This window comes from Elephantulus edwardii, unplaced genomic scaffold (assembly GCF_000299155.1).
Source record: "Elephantulus edwardii isolate Elephantulus edwardi_28Jun2011 unplaced genomic scaffold, EleEdw1.0 scaffold00019, whole genome shotgun sequence".
In the NCBI taxonomy this organism is placed as follows: Eukaryota; Metazoa; Chordata; class Mammalia; order Macroscelidea; family Macroscelididae; genus Elephantulus; species Elephantulus edwardii.
The window spans coordinates 7,024,770-7,033,987 of NW_006399769.1; the positions used below are offsets into that span (position 1 = coordinate 7,024,770).

General features: G+C 39.0%; 1 pseudogene; it reads right to left on the minus strand.

The window, feature by feature from the left end:
• Positions 1 to 2,550: 2,550 nt before the first annotated feature.
• Positions 2,551 to 2,929, minus strand: LOC102852442 (annotated as a pseudogene).
• Positions 2,930 to 9,218: the final 6,289 nt, after the last annotated feature.

Genomic DNA, 9,218 nt, shown 5'->3' on the forward strand with positions numbered 1-9,218 from the left:
TCTTCTTCTCTTCCCAACTTTTGCGTTCCAGTCACCCATTATTATCAATGCATCTTGATTGCATGTTCTATCGATCTCTGACTGTTAAAGTTGGCAGAAATCAACTATTTCTTCTTCTTTGGCTCTGGTTGTTGGTGCATATATATGAATGATAGTGGTATCCACTGGACTTCCTTGTAAGCGTATGGATATAATCCTATCACTCACAATGTTGTATTTCAAGATGGATCTAGACATTACTTTTTTAACTATGAAAGCAACCCCATTTTCCCTCACTTTCTCATCTCTGGAGGAATATATCATATGGTCATCTGACTCAAAATGCCCCATGCCAGTCCATCTCATCTCTCCAATGCCTAGGATGTCAATATTTATTCATTCCATTTCTTTCTTAACAATTTCTAATTTTCCTACATTCATGGTTCTCACATTCCATGTTCCAATCACTAGTGTCTGCTTACAACTGTTCCTCCTCCTTTGTATTTCCATACTTGATAGTTCTACCTAGGTTGCCCTTTCTGTTAGTCTGCGTGTGTTCTGTTGTACATAGGGTTTTCAGAGCCCTGCTATTTCAGAAGTGGGTGGCCAATCCTTCTTCCTAGTCTGTCTTAATCTGAATGTTTAGATTTAGAGGAGTATTTGACAGACAAGCAATTTGTGGAGCAGTGAAAGATATACCTTTCCTATAGGTAACCTAAATAATAAGACTTGTTCAAGAACCTGAATCCTGAGCCAAGTTCCAGAGAAAAAAGGGAAATATAACTGCCAGTTAAGGAAGCAAAGATGGATGGAGCCTGAGAGTTCAGCCAGCTACTCCCACTAGACTCACCCATGCAAATACCTTTCAGTACAGAGGGCAGAAAATACCTTCTAACTGAACAAGAAGGCACTCAGCTTCAACTTAATACCATCAGTAAAGTGTTAAAGTGGGCTTCCCTTTCCCTTCATCTCAGCAACCCTGTTCAGCATGAAGCAGCCAGAGAGTCTGCACCCTATTCCCAAATGGGAAGCCCACAAGTATAAAAGACAATCTCTTTGTAAATAATAATAATAAACTAGTTATTTTAAAAAAAGGAATACAAGGATGGACTACCTCACTGTATCCTGGCATCCATAATTTTACAGAACTCAGTGACTCCCAGAAATCCTCTTATTTACTTCACTGTGTTAGGTAACAGATGTTCTATTATGGGTGATATCCTTTCTGGCCCATGAGCACTAGTTCCATTTGACAGTTGTTGTTGTTGTTGTTGCGTATCATAGTGTCAGAGCAAACCCATAGCTGACCCTCAAGTGAGTTTTCAGAGGCAGTTAATTGCATGGGAGAAGATTGCCTATCCTTCTCCCATGGAGCAGCTGGTGGCCTTGAACTGCATGTCTTCAGGATCACAGCACAGCTTCTTATGACTAGGCCACCAGAGCTTCCTATGGTATTTGACATAAGTCCGGTGTTATTTGACAGTATTTGATACTAGTAAACCCAAGTATTTGACTTGGTAATTGCAAATCTGGCCCTTTGAGTGAAAATACCTTGTAGCCTACTCAGCTAAGAAATGAAGACTATCTTCCGTTTCCTTTTAGCACTTGTGTTCTTTTTTTTTTTTTTGCATGACAAAGAATCTTTACTTTTTAAATGATTACCAGTATATTAGTAACAAGTAACAAGTTTCCATATTCTACTATCTAGTAACTTCTACAAGAAACTCAATAGCAGCCCAAATTTGACGACTACAAGTATGTTCTGCTTTCCAAAATGTCACTGTATGTCACCTCACTTAACAAAGTACCTGTTTCCACGAGCTGAAGTACATTTAAAAGGGATTTTTGCTTTTACAGAAAAATGCAAAAAGAGTGAAACCAGCATCCAGGCATTTGTTCTTGCAACGGTGCACACCAATCATTGAGTGTTACCAAGCTCCTTCTGTGGTTACTATACTCAGCATTTCAGCATTGAGCCATCAGTTCTGAACTGTCTGAACATTAACTTTTTTTTTTTTACTTTATCTGTTATTTGGTAACTTATTTTGGGGGTCGGGAGTGTTTAAAAAATTTTCCCACATAAATGAAGGTTAACTGCACCTTCATTTCAATTTGGTTTAGTAAAGGTGTCACAAGAAGCCTGTACTTTTGGATAGCAGAGAAAACCTCTATTCATTTTCTAAAAGAAAGGATTATTTTAAGGCTGGCTGCTATTCAAACAAGTTACGAAAAAACCTATTTACTACTTTTTCATCAATAAAGCCCCTGACCTTCAAGAAAGATTTAGGGAAATGAAATACTTAACCCATTTCTTTCTTTGAAGAATTGTTTTCCTTTTACTAGCTATCTAAGAAAGAAGCCATATTGATATATGCTAACTACAGCTAAAAAGCCCAAGAAAATTGCTACGTTTATAAGAAATATGAGGTAAAAAGATTAAACCCTTGGATAAGCTCTAGTACTAGGTTTTGCTACTCTCCAAAAAGTAAAGGAATTTATAATATACAGAAATAATTTAATGCTTTGTCACAAGAAGAAATCTTTGCTTAATCTTATTCCATGTCACAGCATCTACAATGCCAATCCATGGAGCAGGTGTCTCCTCCTCTCCCATCCATTTATGTGGTAGTTTTCATGGATTTCGGGCCGGATGTCACACACAAAGATCAGGAGATCATCCAGGACATCATCTCTGTTCTGCCGGAAGTAGGTCTGGAAAATAGTCATCTTCTCCTGGGTCTCCTTCTCCACCTCAGTGCTGCAACTGCCATGGGATCCCAGAGCCGCAGCTTCCTTGGCCTTGAACTCTTTCTCCCTCTGCAGGCGGTACTTGTCAATTTCAGCCTGCGCGGCTTCTTTGGCCTGCTTCAGTCGTCGGTTCTTCCACCTTCTGGACGGTGCGCTTCTCCGCCTGCAGCAGCTGCTGAATGCCCTGCGACTGACTGGCCATGGCGCCAGCAACCCTAAAGCCGAGGCGAGCAGCCTGTATCAATCCCCGGCCTTGTACAGGTCAGCTGACCCATCCACCCACGATCTAGCACTTGTGTTCTTGACAAAGCAGTAGGACAGGGTTGCACTAAAGGAAAAGTTTTGTGGATCTCAGTCTAGGACTTGGTTGTATTGTTATGTGCAAAAAAAAAAAAAACTGGTGGCTATCTCAGAAACGTTGAGGACAAACAGTCCATGTAAGTTGAATAGAGGAACCAGAGGGGTCTTCAAAGGCAAACATAAACTGAGAATCTGGGTGCAGAAATGGAAAAGAACATGTTCTCAAGATCAAAAAGCAAGAACCAACATAATCCTTTGAGGACTGAAAATAACACTGTAAGGATTAGAGATTACCAGAAGGACTAGAACAACTAGTCCTATTAACCATCTTAAGGCTTTGCCCTATTCTCCATTTTCCATTGGCTTTCAGACTCCCCAGAATGGGGTGTTACAGCAACAATTAAAAGGAATCACAAGTCTTTGTCTTTTGAGAGTCTCTATGACATGTATTAATCTTTCTTTAGACTCTGGTTTCAAAGGAAAACATTTCATTTAGGAAAGGATCTCCCTCCTTTAATTTAAGCATATCTGGATGGGTGTTCCTAGCACATTCTATCTTCTCTTGAGTTGCTCAGACATCTGGGCTGACATTTTTTTTCTTCCAGTTGGAAAAAAAGCATTCCTGAGTTATAAGGCATTGGCAAAAAATAAGGTCCCAGAAATTAATGGAATGAATACCCACTGAGATGTTTCAGCAAGCGGATGCAACCCAATAGACTTTAGATAATAGATGGAGAAAAGATTGCAGTTGTCAATAATTTTATTTTTCTTGGATCCACCATCCACACCCATAGCACTAGCAGTCAGTAACTCAAAAGGCATGTTGCATTGGGCAAAGCTATTGTCAAAGACCTCTTTAAAGAGCTAACGAGCAAGGATGTGCATTTGTAGACTAAGATATTCCTGACGTAATCATGATATTTTTAATAACTTCCTATGGATCTGAAAATTGGACAACTGTCAAGGTTGTTGTTTTTGTTAGGTGCCATTGAGTTTAGCACAACTCATAGTCACCCTATGAATAACAGATCTGAATCCTGTCCTATCCTGTGCCATCCTCACACGTTCTGACACATTAAAGCCTATTGTGGCAGTCACTGTGTCAATCCAACTAGTTAAGGATGTTCCTCTTCTTCACCGACCCTCCACTTTTCTCCATATGTAATGTTTCTCTCCAAGCAATACCCACTCCTAGTAACATGCCTGAAATGTTCTTACCTACAAAGAGCACTTTGACTGCACTATCTCCAAGGTATATCTTTTTGTTATTGTTGTTCTTTTGGAAGTCCATGGGATGTTCAGTGCTCTTCTCCAACACCACAGCTCAAAGGCATCAATTTTTCTTTATTCATTGTCCAGTTCTCAGGTGCACAGCAAATGATCAGAAAGACCACAGCCTAAATTAAATGCACCTTGATCCTCAAACTGGCATCTTTATTCCTCAATAATTTGGAGAGACTTTCTCAGTGCAATACATATCCTGATTTCCTGACTGCCACTACCAGGGGTGTTAATTGTGGATTCAAGCAAGAAGAAGTTGTTGACAGTTTCAATCTTCTCTCCATCTATCATAATGTTGCCTATCAGTCTAGTGGTAAAAATCTTTGTTTAACTGACATTGAAATGCAATCCATATTGAAGGTTGTATTCTTTGATTTTCTGCAACAAGTGCTTCAAGTCCTCCTCACTTTTAGCAAGTATGGTTGTGTCATCTGCATAATGCAGGTTATTGAAGACTCTTCCTCTGATCCCAATGCAACATGCCTCTTCAAAGAGTCCAGCTTTTAGAATAATTTTTTTTGCATACTGATTGAATGGGTAAGGAGAAAGAATATAACACTGACAGATCCCCCTCTTAATTTTAAATCGTGTAGATTTCTTTTACTCTTTTTTTTTTTTTAGAATTCCCTTACTATTTTCACATAACAGCTTCCTGGTCTAGGTATAAGTTTTGCATGAGCACAATTAAGAGGTCTGGGATTCCCATTCTTCTCAATGTTAGCAATAACTTGTTATGATCTACATAGTCATATGACTTTACATCATCAATAAAGTATATATAGACATTTATTTTAGTGTATTTATTAATAAGGTAGTTTGAAGAGTCAATGCCTTTGAATTGTGGTGTTGTGGAAAAGTGTTGTATTACTAAAATGGCTGGTAAATCTGTCTGGAAGGAAGTGAAACTAGAGTGCTTCTTAGAAGCAAGGATGGTGAAATTTTGTGTAATGGTGGGGGACCCTGCTGATATTTTACTAGATCTCATTTCATTAGACCTCATTTTTCTCTCAAATAACTTAGGGGAAGGAGGAGAATCTTCTCCAGGTCACCTGTTTGTTTACTTTAAATGCAGCTGATAATTCTAGTAGTCAATGACAACTGTCATGCACATTATCATGGATTGAGTCCTCAATAGGGCTAAATCATATGTCAGAGTATGATGTAGTTATCCTTTGTGCTGTAAATCTTAAGCTTTATTATGTTAATGAGGGAAGATTAAAGGCAGTTATGTAATGATGTAATTATCTCCCATGATGTGATCGAAGATGTAATTAACCAATCAGTTGTAAGGGAATTAGGGTGGAATGCAACACCCTTAATTAAGTAACAGCCTGAAATGATACAAAGGAAGTTTCTCTGTGGTAAAGCCTGTAATATATTTGTCTCATGAAGACAAAGTGGGAGTGAGTACAAGAGGGAACCTCAGTACCATCAAGAAAAAAAATTAAGAGCAGATTACATCTTTTGGACCAGGAAAGGTCAAGATATATGGAGATTTCCATGAAATGTTGAACTTACAGATGCTGAAGGAAACAAGGATCTTCTTTCAGAGTCGACACAGAGAGAATAACTTCCTTTAAAGCCAGTACCCTGGGTTTTGGACTCCAAGCTTCCTAAACTGTGAAATCAAAAACTTTTGCTTGTTAAAGACATATATTTGTAGTACTTTTATTAGCAGCATTAGATAACTAAGCTCTGGTGATCTAGTGGGTAAAAAGCTGCACTGTCAACCCAAAAATAGGCAGTTCAAATCCATAAACCACTTCTTAGGAGAAAGAAAGACAATCTTCTCCTTTGTTATCTGTGTTGTTGTTGATTGCCATTGAGTCAAGCTCAACTCATAGTGACTCTATGAACAAAAGACCTAATGCCTTTTCATAACTATTGTCAATTAAAAGTTCATAGAGTTTCCAGAGGCATGTGGTTTAGGAAGTGGGTGTCACTCCTGCTTTCAAACCTGTTTTACAACAGGGAGCTCCACCAAACACTGTCCACATTGGGAAAGCATTCTGGTATTTGATATCCCAATGGCACAAGGTTCAGCATCATAGCACACCCAGGTTAGTTCACACTGCACATTGACAAAGAGTGATTTACAAAGGAAGAGTGTTCCTCCAAATAGAAACATCACAGTTTCATTTAGCAGTGGTTAAGTATTGTCAAGTCAGATACGATTGAGAGTAAGTTTTGCACCAAAGACCTAAACTCTGTTCTCTAACTAACATAATTTCTGTACATTTACAGAGTTTAGAGAGTTTGTAGAGTTTCCACAGCAATCTAGTTTAAGAAGTGGATGTGACTCCTGCTTCCCAGCATAAATTAATCTGGAAGCTCATAATGGGTAACCATTATGGCATTTGACAAGACTATAAAACAGTGTGCAGCATCACAGCAACACCAAGTTGTTCAGTTCAGCAAATAGACAAAATATGGCTGTTTCATTTAAGGAATATACATGGGAAAATTAATAAATTTTGCCAGAGGGCCTTGAAAGGTTTTAAAACCAATGCCTTTGAGCAGACTTCCACCCTAGGCAAAGGCAAGGACACAGACCCTTGAGAGGAAAAGACCCCCAAAACCTCTGTCATGCACCCCTCCATCAGGACTGTCATCAGATGCAGCAATATAGCCGGAGTCCCAGAGTGGAAGTTCCAGGCCTCAGCCAGCAGGGCCTTCCCCTCCCACTGTGGGGTTTTAAAACCAATGCCATTGAGTAGACTTCTACCCTAGGCAAAGGTTCAAAGACACCCACTCTTGAGAGGAAAAGACCCCAAGAACTTTGTCATGTGCCCATCAAGACTGCCATTATTAGATGCAGCAAAGCAGCCAAAGTCCCAGAGTGCAATTTCCAGAACTCAGCCAGCCTTCCCTGAAAATCCAGTGGAGGGTAAGCTATGAGTCAGTTTCAACTTGACAACACATAACAACAACAGAATACTAAGGTACATGTTATGAAAAAAAAATAAATGCTTTACAACCCAACAGTTTATCTCTACAGTAAATACTCAAAGGAAATGTGTGTATAGTTCTGTTAAAGACAAAAATATACATTGGAGCTTTATTTAAAATAATCAAACTCTGAAAATAAAACCCCTCTGCAGAAGACTAAATAAATAAAATGTGGGATACTCATATAAATAACACTATATATATCAATGAAAGACTAGTAAATGTAACATAGATGAGTGTCATAGACAAACGTTAGAGGGAAAAGAAGCCAGACATGAGATTACATGCTGTATGATCAATTTATAAAAAGTTTAAGAACATAAAAAATTAATAGAAGGGAAAAAAAATCTTCTGGATGCTGGAAATGTTTGATGTCTTGATCAGATGGTTATTGAGATAAGCAAAATAGAAAGAAAAGAGGCCAGATCTGTCAAATTGTATATTAAAGTTTAGTAAAAGAAAAAAATTCTGTAACTAAACAAATTAAAAGAAAAGACAATAAAAGGAAGGAAAGAAGTGTTGTGTTGTGTTGTGTTGTGTTGTGTTGTAGGAATATAGAGGTGGGTGATATCACGCTGCTCTAACATGACAAACAGGCTTCACAGATGTCATGGGCTTGTGCTGGCCTTAGGAAAGTGAGCGGAAAACTGGAGCGATATGGAAAATAAATAAGCTAACTGACTCTTGGAGAAGTGCATAAAGCCAAGGGATGATACTTTTTTCCATTAAGGATACACCTTTACCGAGTAAACAGTGAGATAAAGAAGAGTGTACAGTGGAAATGAGAACATCGGAGGCAATATTTGTGGATTTGAGTTCTGTCTTTGATGCTCTCTGATATAGATAAGTGCTCTCAACCTGATTCCATATTTGTGAAGTAGAACTAATACTTCCTTCAAAGGACTGTGAAGAGAATGAAATTCATTTAAATATGGTATGTGCTTAACTCAATGTTGGACACACAGAGTTAAGTACTCAGTAAATGGAGCCATTACTGCTATTTCTATAATTGCCAGTCTGGGAAAAGCCATTTGTTCACCTTCATTTGAGGGTGGTTCAGCCTAAATGAAGAGAAACAAACAAGTGATCTCTCTAAGTCCTTTCAAATATTTACACAGTGTTCAGGGAGCTTTGGTGCTGCTAACCCTAAAGGTGGCACCTCTCTGGCAGTTCCAATCTACCAGTGGTTGCACTGGAGAGTAGGAGAATAAAAGCAAAACAACTACCTTAAGAGCAAATGAATGACCAAAGTTTCCACTCCTTCAAATAAAACTAATATCAGTTTTTCCCCCAGGAACCTGTTCCAAGTACTTCATAGTGCAGTCCTTGATCATGCCCTGAATTACTCCTGATTATTGAAGCACACAGCTCAGAAGGCAAGCATAGGAAAGCCAAGCCCATGCTCTAAAATATCTTTCATGTAGCTTGTCCCATAACATTTACATATAAGAATATACAAAGTCTTTTATTTGGGATTTCCATCTTACATCCTATCTCATTAGAGACATAAGAGAAATAAAAGACTTTGGTATGCTACTATGTTGTTTTCATGATTAATCACCTTCCACCTGTGATACAAATAAATACATACACAAACTGCCCTTAGTTAATGTCTTGATAGGCCCCACCCACATTTCCAGTGCACTAGACCAGACTAGTCCCCCACGTGGAGATAAGAACAGCAAGAGCAGCATGGAGACCAGACAAGAACTCTGCGGCCCAGCAGTCCTGTGCCAAGGACACCAATACCACAAGTATTTGCCCTTGAAAGTGGCTGTCTACATCACGAGGAGAGCTTGGGATTTCTTAAGCTCTCAGGAAAAAGGTGTGGAACAGCCACGGTTTCTGGAGGACAACAGTGATCCTGCTTTGGGCCCAAAGCCCAGAGGGCCTCAGGCCAAGAAGGGAACATCAATATACAGGTCCTTCACAAAACACTAACATACCCTGGGATATTATAT